Source organism: Schistocerca piceifrons, chromosome 5 (assembly GCF_021461385.2).
Source record: "Schistocerca piceifrons isolate TAMUIC-IGC-003096 chromosome 5, iqSchPice1.1, whole genome shotgun sequence".
NCBI lineage: Eukaryota > Metazoa > Arthropoda > Insecta > Orthoptera > Acrididae > Schistocerca > Schistocerca piceifrons.
In genome coordinates this window covers 178340597-178353193 of record NC_060142.1, presented here as the reverse complement: position 1 = coordinate 178353193, position 12597 = coordinate 178340597, and positions in this window count along the sequence as shown.

The window sequence follows — 12597 nt, the reverse complement described above, 5'->3', positions numbered from 1 at the left end:
ACTGGCGAAGAAATCGCGAGTACCGTCCCCATAATAACAATAATTATTCGCGAGAAAGTAATGACCAAGCTGAACGACAGGAAAACGATAGATTTCGTGTAAACACGATTCAAAGAGGTCGTGCGAGAGGTAGAGGAAATTATACGACGCGCGGCAGAGGATACATAGCACGAAATTCCCAAACTAGAGACGAAATGGAAAACTAAAGACCGCGTGTGTTACAGGCCGGATTCACGCGGAAACCGGTTTTGGGCCCAAAGAAAAGATGCCAAATATTAGATTCGAGAAGGAAAGACGTGAACTACGGGGCAGGAAGGTTAAGGGCGTGCCTATAGCAGACGGGCGCGGAATGATACATAGGGGCGTTCCCAGTGCGAAGTCACGTGACGGTTTGTGCTCGGGCCAGCCGTTGCCGAAGCAGCGTACATTGCACTTGGCAGCAGACACAAATGGCAGATGTCGGAACAAGATGGCTGCCGTAGAGAGAGACAGAAGAGGCGGGATCGGACACTTCCGATGGCCGGTTTCAGTAGTAGATGAATGTAGAGATGAAAATAAAGTTAATATGTCATATGATAATGATAACTCGGTATCGGAATCGTGTGAAAAGACTTTTTTAAAGAATGAAAGGGAGCCAGAAAAGGCGAGTGGAAAGGAGAACATTTGTACTGTTAATGATGTGTATGAAGTAAAAGACGTAAATGTGGGGGAGGTTGTGATGAATAAAGAGGAAAGGGAGGTAGAATATGCCACGCAAAAGACGTGTGCACAATTAATAATAGGCAAAAATGAGGTAGAGGAGGACGTTAGTAATCATGACATTATGAACAGTGCAGATGAAATTGTTGTTGATGGAAAAGTGTTTTATGATTCTAATGCAGAAGGGTCTAGTAAGTATTTCGCACGATTACCTGAGAATGATAACAAAGGGGAAAATGGAATGAAAGTTATCGAAGTACATGACGATTATACTAAATATGAAGTTAAGGCTGAAATCGTTCAAAGTGATATAACAGAAGTGTCTGACTGTCCAAACGATGTACATTGTGTAGAAAATGAGTCGGAAAACGAAGTGACTGAAACATCTAGTGATAATCTGCCTCACTGTCTAAAAGTTGCTTTCCTGCTAGAATCTGATGACGAAACTGAAATCAGTGATAGCTCAGATGATGAAGGGTATATGAATACAGATAAGAATGAATATTCTAACTTTCCCTATTGTGCAAAGGTCGAGGTCTTAAGTGAATCTGATGGTGAGGAAGAGAGTAGTGATGACTCTAGTGAAGATGAATTTTCAGGAGTAAACGAAAGTGAATATATTTTTACTGAGAGAGGGTATGAGAAAATTGGTGACATTTTTCCAAAGCAAGATACAGAAAGTGAAAATGGGCCAAAACCGAAGGAATTATTCAGTAATCTAACACAGGGGCATAATCTGCAGGAACCTCCAGATGATACTATACTGGGGCAAGCCCTAACAAATGTTTTGAAGGAGTGTGAATTACAGGAACAAAAAGAACCACCTGATAAAATAATAGCAGAACAGGAGATGTTGTGCCTTGCTAAAGACATTGAAATTCCAAAACCTAAAAAGCCACCTGATGAAACAAAACGTTGGCAAGATCTGAATAAGTTAGTGAAGGATGTAGAAGATAGGAGGCCTAAAAAGCCACCAGACTTAAGTGACTGTTTTGTGAACCATAAAAGACTGCCTTGTTAATTAAGAGACTGGGGGCAGGATGTATGTATATATTTTGTTAATATAATGCATGACTTTAGTATTATGATTGTATCTGAGTGTTATCTGAAAGTGAATTATTGTTTTGTTGACCTTTAGGCCTGGGGCAGTAGGTTGCTTATTTATTGCACTGTACTGTATGACTCTGCTTAGGAACTGTTTCAATTTCAATTGAATACTTACTGTTGCCAGTCTAATTATGAAGAGAGGGCCATCTAGTATGAGAAACCTGAAAACTTTATGAAAGTGTAAAGAAACCCACAAGATAATAATTAATTTCTAATATACTTAAAGACCAGAAAGGGCTTATGTTTGCACCATGTTGTGTATTTAAAGGTACATGTCCTCAGATGAGGGTTGTAAACCCTCAGGGGGCAATGCACTCTTTGCATTGTCAGGTGCCTGACGAGCACCAGGGACCCGAGTCGTTGCTAGCACTACTTCCATTTCTTTTCGTGCTGCCAACCTTCCTCTTCATCATTCAGAACTTTTACTATCTTCTTTCCTTCTTCTCTATCAGAGTGTATTGAATAGTGTGGCAATGATGTAAGATATTGTGTATTGTTTGTGGACAAGTAAATGGAAAAATAATATGGGTACACTAGAAAATGGCAAAGAATAATGAAAATATAGTGGGTACTGTAAAGGAAAAATGAAATTAAAAAGTAATTGGAAAGAGAAATATGGATGAGAAAAGTTAAGAATATTGAAAAGAAAAGGTAAATGAATGCCATAATATAATTAAATGTAAATGTTTTTGAAAAAGAAAGGGGCAAATATGGTGTTGAAAAACTGTATATGTGTTTAAAACTGAGGAGATGATCCTGGCTAAGGTATGTGTAAAGTAGATGTGAGGTATGTGTCTAGTGCCAGCAAAAGAGTTGGCAGAAATCACTTGCAATAGGATATGAAATTATTGTCCTGATCTTGATGTATGTAATGACCTAACTGTGTGTGGAAAAGCAATGATAAAGGATTAGTAAGAAATACTTTATCCTAACTTGATCCTGAATATGACATTTAATTCTTTCTCGATTAATGTATATGTTACCTGATTGTGTCATTTGAAAAGAAATGGTTCTGTTACCAGTGTCTAATTGCTGTTTCAAAGTTACAGGTTTCATGTTTTATACCACTAATGCAAATTTTACCAAAAGTGTGTCAGAATGATAAAAAACCTGGAAATGATGACAATAAACTGCTCAAAAATATGTTGATGGGCTGTAAAACAAGACAAAATAATAAAAATGCTGTGGTCCTGATGCTAAGGACTACAAAATATACGATGTGAGCAGTAACCAATGGACTTGCCATTGTGGGGCAAGGAGCTGATAAGTGGTCATGAACTGCCAAACCTAGAGGATGGGGCAGTGTGTCAATTTAAAAATGTGTTTTTTGTGTATTCTTAATGTAAATTGTGTTTTTGTGTCTAAATGCGTATGTAAAAAGACTGCTAAACAAATAGTGGGTAGAATGTGTAACATGGACTGCTAGTGCTGAGGCAAGCAGTGAATTAAGTTAGGTTTTTTTGAGTAATATGTTATAAACTGACTATTCTTATTGAAGTTAGTGAAAAGTTATTATAAAATGTATAAGGAATCTTATTTAAATGGATGTAGATGTTTTTGATACTAGGTTCTTTGAAATAACGTAAAGTTTTGGACTGCCTTGTTTTGAAACACAGCAGTGATGATTAAAGATAGGCTCTGAATATGTTAGTGTGTTTATGTGCAACAAATATTTTGGACTGCTATTAATGAAGAGCAGCTTTAAAGTTAATTATTTTGAAAAAACCTTGCAAAGTTACTTTGGTATTTGAGGAGTCAGTTGGAAAAGGTTCCCATAGCTGTTTGTGTAAATATTTGTACATATGTAAATGCAAACGGAAATTTTCAATATTTCATTAATTGCTGAACCTTGCAAAATGTACTATGACCATTAACATGCTTGTGTCTCTGAAAGTTACATTCTTTAAAAACATTGAAAGACAAATTTCTGTTTTATTAAGTTAAAATGTTCTGTGCTGTTGTGTATATGTGTATTTTCTTTATTTTATTTGAAGGCTATACCATATTCTAAAATATGTAGATTATTTTGTGTAATGTTTTATTTGTTATGTGAACTGTATGTGTATGAAATGAACATGCTCAATGATAACTTGTATAATGATGCAAAATTAGTTTCCATAAACCAGTCTGAAAATGAAAATTACTGTAAATGCTTTACTTTGAGGATGTTTTGGAAGAAATGTATGAATCTTCTTAGTGTATATACTGTATATTTGTAATATGTGTATTTTTTTGTCCCAACTGATGTTGGATGTTATAATTTTTTGCAGCTAGCACCACTTAGGTGTTATAGATGTTTCCTTGAAGTATCCCTTACAGGAAACTTCAACGAAACATGGGGCATGTGTAACACCACAGCTCTTATGCTGTATGGATTTATTTATTTTCTTGCTTTTGCTTTATTTAATGTCACATTGTTGATCTTTTGTAAATGTGTTTGAATCGATAACATAAAATTGTGTACTCTTTTCTTTGTCAAACCTTTGATGTCGTGATTTGATTCTATGCAAAGTAATGTATCTGTAATTTAAAGTTCTTTGTCCCATTTGGAGGGAACAGAACTTATTGTATGTAATTGTAATTTTGTGTGAATAATTTTCTGTAGACATGTTAATATGTGCAAATGTTCTGTGTTATTCAATACGTTTGTTTGCTGTTATGTAAACTGCTGATCCTCACTTAGGAATTTTAGTAGTTTGGTGTATAAGAGGTAGGGTGGTTCCCCTCAGGAACGGAACTGTGTAGCGCGCGCAAATTGTGGTTGGCCTAGGTGGAAAAGGTGGAACTGATAGTCAGTCGGAGACGAGCAGTAGTCGGAGACGAGCCACCAGTCGGAAAGGAGCTACCAGTCTGTGCACTGTCAATGTAAAGGTGCATATCATGCTGATTCAGAGAGAGGCTTTTACTGCTTCTTTCCAATGCCTCGGATGGGTGGATAAATAGCTGGATCTATTCTGGAATTTGTATGAATCATCGCCATGAAGATACGATAAAGTCCGGCAATTCTACCTGTAATTCCACCTACCAACATGCAGTTGCCACCACATTGCGCAATCACTGTAACGTAATACTATATTGATGTACAGTGAAGGATCAGCCTAATGGATGTGTTAGTGTGCTGAAATATAAGGTAATTCATATCGGAATTTATTTACCTACCTTGATTTTACTCCTCATCATAACACCTCTCAGGGTTCTCTCCGTTTGAAGTAAAGTGATTACCGAGTGTCCTTACTCAAAGTACGTTGAAGCCTAGAGCTTTGTTAAATAATGCCTCTTGAACTTATTTGAAAGATAGTTAAAGCTAATGTGGTAACAGAGTGAGTTAAAGCAAATGTTATTTGTCCAATAATAATTTTCCTATTGAAACTGTTATTTAAAGCGCTGTTACCAACTTCAAACTTTAGGCTGAGTCTTATAAAGTAAATGATCACGTTGTTGTCTGTAGTAAATTCTAAAAAGGAGAGTCAATTCCTTGCAATTTTGTCAACATTGTGTTTCGTTGTAGTAAAAGTGAGAAAGCTGCAGTTGTGAAACGTTACATTATCATGTATGCCAAGTGTTTGTCTCTCTTGTGTGCATATTAACAGTATAAAGACCACTCAGTTTGTGTAAACCCTGAAAGTGATAGTGTTTTTCTGTACCTGTTATAATTTTGAAAATAGTTCCTGCTGCTCTAACTGTTAGCTTCAATCTTAAAACATATGTGTGTTAGAGTTCATTGCACTCGCGTCTTGCTAAGTCTAGGTTGTGTCTGTTGTGTTGTCCATTATAGTTACTTATACCTACTTTCATAAACGAGAATGTTAATCTTTCTTTTGCCTAATTAGGCTGGCGACCGTTTCCCTTATTCTATAAACAGTATAGCTAGGCAAAATTTTGTTTGTCACTATTCCTATATTAACGTAATTCTGACTTTCATTTCCGATAAGCCACTTCCATTAGGAACAATACGGTCAACTTAACAAAATTCCTCTCAGAGGGTAACACTGCTCTGTTGCTTTGTGCCATAGTTACTTTTACAAAATTGTTTTATGTTACAACCTGCTTCTGGCATTGAGGTTATGGTACAGTAGTTAGCAGACGGGGAGTGTTATACGTGGCGCCGCGTGACAGGACGTTGTTCAATTTGCACCTACAGACGAAAAAAATTATAAGTAGTTAGCATTTTACAAACATTGAGTGAACATAAAACGTCCAGCGGCACGAACCTGTACATTATTTGACAGAACGGATAGTGAAAGTTCAGTTGAAATTGAAAATAAAAGGTATCAGTACTTAATAATAGCTAAAATGGACAGGAAACTAGAAATAAATTTAGACGCGCGAGAGCAAAATGCAACCGAGAGCAGTTCAGGCAGCACACCAACAGATGGCATGACGCGCGAGTTAAATTACGTACGTTATCACGCAGACATTAATAAACAGATCGAAGCTATGTGTGTAGCGCGTACTAAGCAAGACAATGTAGGCGATGTTGTCGAAGACAGTGGCTATGCTGATGAATCGAGGGATATGTTTGAATCACCAAAACCAGAAAGGGGTGTAGGATCTGAACACGAAAAGGCAGTAGAACCTAAAAGTGAAAAGACATTAAATCTGACTGACTTGCTTAAAATACTGTCTGCACAAAATGACAATATTAATGCACAAATTGCAGCACAGGGGCAGTTAATTACCACACAAGGTAGCGATATTAGTAAACAGATTGAGAAAGTTGATGTAAAAGTAGACATTGTGAGTAATGAAATTAAAAACCTCAAAAGCGAAATTACTGTCATCAATGGCAATATTGCCAACATACAAGGACAAATTGATGACATTAACGAAAGATTTGACTCTGAAGTAATTAAAATTCAAGATCAAATTGAACCCTTAGTCTGTACTAAGGTTGACGAAAAGGTATTCGGTATTAAATCCGAAATACAAACCGAATGTAACGCGGAATTTGCACAGATTAAACAATCTGTAACAGAAACAAGCAGAGCTCTAACCAAACAGATTCTTACTTGCGAAAAGAAGTGTGAACATAACACTTCACAAATCCAAGGCAAAGTGTATGACTTGGAAAGGAAAATACAAACCGGACCTACACATTTTACTGAAAGAATGCCTCTCAGTAAAATATTAGAGGGCGAGGAAAAATGCGACCCAGCGAAGAGACATAACGGCTGGCACCCCCTAGACTTTGTAAAGAACTGCGAAAGAAATTTTCCTGAATATTTGTCTGATCAGGAAAAAATTAATGTTGTAATTAGTGCACTAACGGGAGAAGCAAAAAGGTGGGGGTTGAATCTTGATATTAACCAGATGTCTTTTGAAACCTTCAAACAAAAATTTATTGACGAATACTGGTCAGAACAAAAACAAGACCAGTTGTGGCGTGAGTTTTTAATGGCCAGGTTGTATGACATCAGAGGTAGGCAAACCATGAAAGAATTCTGCGAATCATGGTACAGAAAACTGATACATTTGAAGGCTAGAAGAACTGAAGCTGAGATCGTTTGGGTTCTTTGGCAGAAACTGCCTGAGGATTCGAAACGATATGTTGGGAGTACACACAGTAGTTTTTCTGCGTTCTTGGAAAGGGTAGAGGATGAAGATCACTGGCGAAGAAATCGCGAGTACCGTCCCCATAATAACAATAATTATTCGCGAGAAAGTAATGACCAAGCTGAACGACAGGAAAACGATAGATTTCGTGTAAACACGATTCAAAGAGGTCGTGCGAGAGGTAGAGGAAATTATACGACGCGCGGCAGAGGATACATAGCACGAAATTCCCAAACTAGAGACGAAATGGAAAACTAAAGACCGCGTGTGTTACGGGCCGGATTCACGCGGAAACCGGTTTTGGGCCCAAAGAAAAGATGCCAAATATTAGATTCGAGAAGGAAAGACGTGAACTACGGGGCAGGAAGGTTAAGGGCGTGCCTATAGCAGACGGGCGCGGAATGATACATAGGGGCGTTCCCAGTGCGAAGTCACGTGACGGTTTGTGCTCGGGCCAGCCGTTGCCGAAGCAGCGTACATTGCACTTGGCAGCAGACACAAATGGCAGATGTCGGAACAAGATGGCTGCCGTAGAGAGAGACAGAAGAGGCGGGATCGGACACTTCCGATGGCCGGTTTCAGTAGTAGATGAATGTAGAGATGAAAATAAAGTTAATATGTCATATGATAATGATAACTCGGTATCGGAATCGTGTGAAAAGACTTTTTTAAAGAATGAAAGGGAGCCAGAAAAGGCGAGTGGAAAGGAGAACATTTGTACTGTTAATGATGTGTATGAAGTAAAAGACGTAAATGTGGGGGAGGTTGTGATGAATAAAGAGGAAAGGGAGGTAGAATATGCCACGCAAAAGACGTGTGCACAATTAATAATAGGCAAAAATGAGGTAGAGGAGGACGTTAGTAATCATGACATTATGAACAGTGCAGATGAAATTGTTGTTGATGGAAAAGTGTTTTATGATTCTAATGCAGAAGGGTCTAGTAAGTATTTCGCACGATTACCTGAGAATGATAACAAAGGGGAAAATGGAATGAAAGTTATCGAAGTACATGACGATTATACTAAATATGAAGTTAAGGCTGAAATCGTTCAAAGTGATATAACAGAAGTGTCTGACTGTCCAAACGATGTACATTGTGTAGAAAATGAGTCGGAAAACGAAGTGACTGAAACATCTAGTGATAATCTGCCTCACTGTCTAAAAGTTGCTTTCCTGCTAGAATCTGATGACGAAACTGAAATCAGTGATAGCTCAGATGATGAAGGGTATATGAATACAGATAAGAATGAATATTCTAACTTTCCCTATTGTGCAAAGGTCGAGGTCTTAAGTGAATCTGATGGTGAGGAAGAGAGTAGTGATGACTCTAGTGAAGATGAATTTTCAGGAGTAAACGAAAGTGAATATATTTTTACTGAGAGAGGGTATGAGAAAATTGGTGACATTTTTCCAAAGCAAGATACAGAAAGTGAAAATGGGCCAAAACCGAAGGAATTATTCAGTAATCTAACACAGGGGCATAATCTGCAGGAACCTCCAGATGATACTATACTGGGGCAAGCCCTAACAAATGTTTTGAAGGAGTGTGAATTACAGGAACAAAAAGAACCACCTGATAAAATAATAGCAGAACAGGAGATGTTGTGCCTTGCTAAGGACATTGAAATTCCAAAACCTAAAAAGCCACCTGATGAAACAAAACGTTGGCAAGATCTGAATAAGTTAGTGAAGGATGTAGAAGATAGGAGGCCTAAAAAGCCACCAGACTTAAGTGACTGTTTTGTGAACCATAAAAGACTGCCTTGTTAATTAAGAGACTGGGGGCAGGATGTATGTATATATTTTGTTAATATAATGCATGACTTTAGTATTATGATTGTATCTGAGTGTTATCTGAAAGTGAATTATTGTTTTGTTGACCTTTAGGCCTGTGGCAGTAGGTTGCTTATTTATTGCACTGTACTGTATGACTCTGCTTAGGAACTGTTTCAATTTCAATTGAATACTTACTGTTGCCAGTCTAATTATGAAGAGAGGGCCATCTAGTATGAGAAACCTGAAAACTTTATGAAAGTGTAAAGAACTCCACAAGATAATAATTAATTTCTAATATACTTAAAGACCAGAAAGGGCTTATGTTTGCACCATGTTGTGTATTTAAAGGTACATGTCCTCAGATGAGGGTTGTAAACCCTCAGGGGGCAATGCACTCTTTGCATTGTCAGATGCCTGACGAGCACCAGGGACCCGAGTCGTTGCTAGCACTACTTCCATTTCTTTTCGTGCTGCCAACCTTCCTCTTCATCATTCAGAACTTTTACTATCTTCTTTCCTTCTTCTCTATCAGAGTGTATTGAATAGTGTGGCAATGATGTAAGATATTGTGTATTGTTTGTGGACAAGTAAATGGAAAAATAATATGGGTACACTAGAAAATGGCAAAGAATAATGAAAATATAGTGGGTACTGTAAAGGAAAAATGAAATTAAAAAGTAATTGGAAAGAGAAATATGGATGAGAAAAGGTAAGAATATTGAAAAGAAAAGGTAAATGAATGCCATAATATAATTAAATGTAAATGTTTTTGAAAAAGAAAGGGGCAAATATGGTGTTGAAAAACTGTATATGTGTTTAAAACTGAGGAGATGAACCTGGCTAAGGTATGTGTAAAGTAGATGTGAGGTATGTGTCTAGTGCCAGCAAAAGAGTTGGCAGAAATCACTTGCAATAGGATATGAAATTATTGTCCTGATCTTGATGTATGTAATGACCTAACTGTGTGTGGAAAAGCAATGATAAAGGAGTAGTAAGAAATACTTTATCCTAACTTGATCCTGAATATGACATTTAATTCTTTCTCGATTAATGTATATGTTACCTGATTGTGTCATTTGAAAAGAAATGGTTTTGTTACCAGTGTCTAATTGCTGTTTCAAAGTTACAGGTTTCATGTTTTATACCACTAATGCAAATTTTACCAAAAGTGTGTCAGAATGATAAAAAACCTGGAAATGATGACAATAAACTGCTCAAAAATATGTTGATGGTCTGTAAAACAAGACAAAATAATAAAAATGCTGTGGTCCTGATGCTAAGGACTACAAAATATACGATGTGAGCAGTAACCAATGGACTTGCCATTGTGGGGCAAGGAGCTGATAAGTGGTCATGAACTGCCAAACCTAGAGGATGGGGCAGTGTGTCAATTTAAAAATGTGTTTTTTGTGTATTCTTAATGTAAATTGTGTTTTTGTGTCTAAATGCGTATGTAAAAAGACTGCTAAACAAATAGTGGGTAGAATGTGTAACATGGACTGCTAGTGCTGAGGCAAGCAGTGAATTAAGTTAGGTTTTTTTGAGTAATATGTTATAAACTGACTATTCTTATTGAAGTTAGTGAAAAGTTATTATAAAATGTATAAGGAATCTTATTTAAATGGATGTAGATGTTTTTGATACTAGGTTCTTTGAAATAACGTAAAGTTTTGGACTGCCTTGTTTTGAAACACAGCAGTGATGATTAAAGATAGGCTCTGAATATGTTAGTGTGTTTATGTGCAACAAATATTTTGGACTGCTATTAATGAAGAGCAGCTTTAAAGTTAATTATTTTGAAAAAACCTTGCAAAGTTACTTTGGTATTTGAGGAGTCAGTTGGAAAAGGTTCCCATAGCTGTTTGTGTAAATATTTGTACATATGTAAATGCAAACGGAAATTTTCAATATTTCATTAATTGCTGAACCTTGCAAAATGTACTATGACCATTAACATGCTTGTGTCTCTGAAAGTTACATTCTTTAAAAACATTGAAAGACAAATTTCTGTTTTATTAAGTTAAAATGTTCTGTGCTGTTGTGTATATGTGTATTTTCTTTATTTTATTTGAAGGCTATACCATATTCTAAAATATGTAGATTATTTTGTGTAATGTTTTATTTGTTATGTGAACTGTATGTGTATGAAATGAACATGCTCAATGATAACTTGTATAATGATGCAAAATTAGTTTCCATAAACCAGTCTGAAAATGAAAATTACTGTAAATGCTTTACTTTGAGGATGTTTTGGAAGAAATGTATGAATCTTCTTAGTGTATATACTGTATATTTGTAATATGTGTATTTTTTTGTCCCAACTGATGTTGGATGTTATAATTTTTTGCAGCTAGCACCACTTAGGTGTTATAGATGTTTCCTTGAAGTATCCCTTACAGGAAACTTCAACGAAACATGGGGCATGTGTAACACCACAGCTCTTATGCTGTATGGATTTATTTATTTTTTTGCTTTTGCTTTATTTAATGTCACATTGTTGATCTTTTGTAAATGTGTTTGAATCGATAACATAAAATTGTGTACTCTTTTCTTTGTCAAACCTTTGATGTCGTGATTTGATTCTATGCAAAGTAATGTATCTGTAATTTAAAGTTCTTTGTCCCATTTGGAGGGAACAGAACTTATTGTATGTAATTGTAATTTTGTGTGAATAATTTTCTGTAGACATGTTAATATGTGCAAATGTTCTGTGTTATTCAATACGTTTGTTTGCTGTTATGTAAACTGCTGATCCTCACTTAGGAATTTTAGTAGTTTGGTGTATAAGAGGTAGGGTGGTTCCCCTCAGGAACGGAACTGTGTAGCGCGCGCAAATTGTGGTTGGCCTAGGTGGAAAAGGTGGAACTGATAGTCAGTCGGAGACGAGCAGTAGTCGGAGACGAGCCACCAGTCGGAAAGGAGCTACCAGTCTGTGCACTGTCAATGTAAAGGTGCATATCATGCTGATTCAGAGAGAGGCTTTTACTGCTTCTTTCCAATGCCTCGGATGGGTGGATAAATAGCTGGATCTATTCTGGAATTTGTATGAATCATCGCCATGAAGATACGATAAAGTCCGGCAATTCTACCTGTAATTCCACCTACCAACATGCAGTTGCCACCACATTGCGCAATCACTGTAACGTAATACTATATTGATGTACAGTGAAGGATCAGCCTAATGGATGTGTTAGTGTGCTGAAATATAAGGTAATTCATATCGGAATTTATTTACCTACCTTGATTTTACTCCTCATCATAACACCTCTCAGGGTTCTCTCCGTTTGAAGTAAAGTGATTACCGAGTGTCCTTACTCAAAGTACGTTGAAGCCTAGAGCTTTGTTAAATAATGCCTCTTGAACTTATTTGAAAGATAGTTAAAGCTAATGTGGTAACAGAGTGAGTTAAAGCAAATGTTATTTGTCCAATAATAATTTTCCTATTGAAACTGTTATTTAA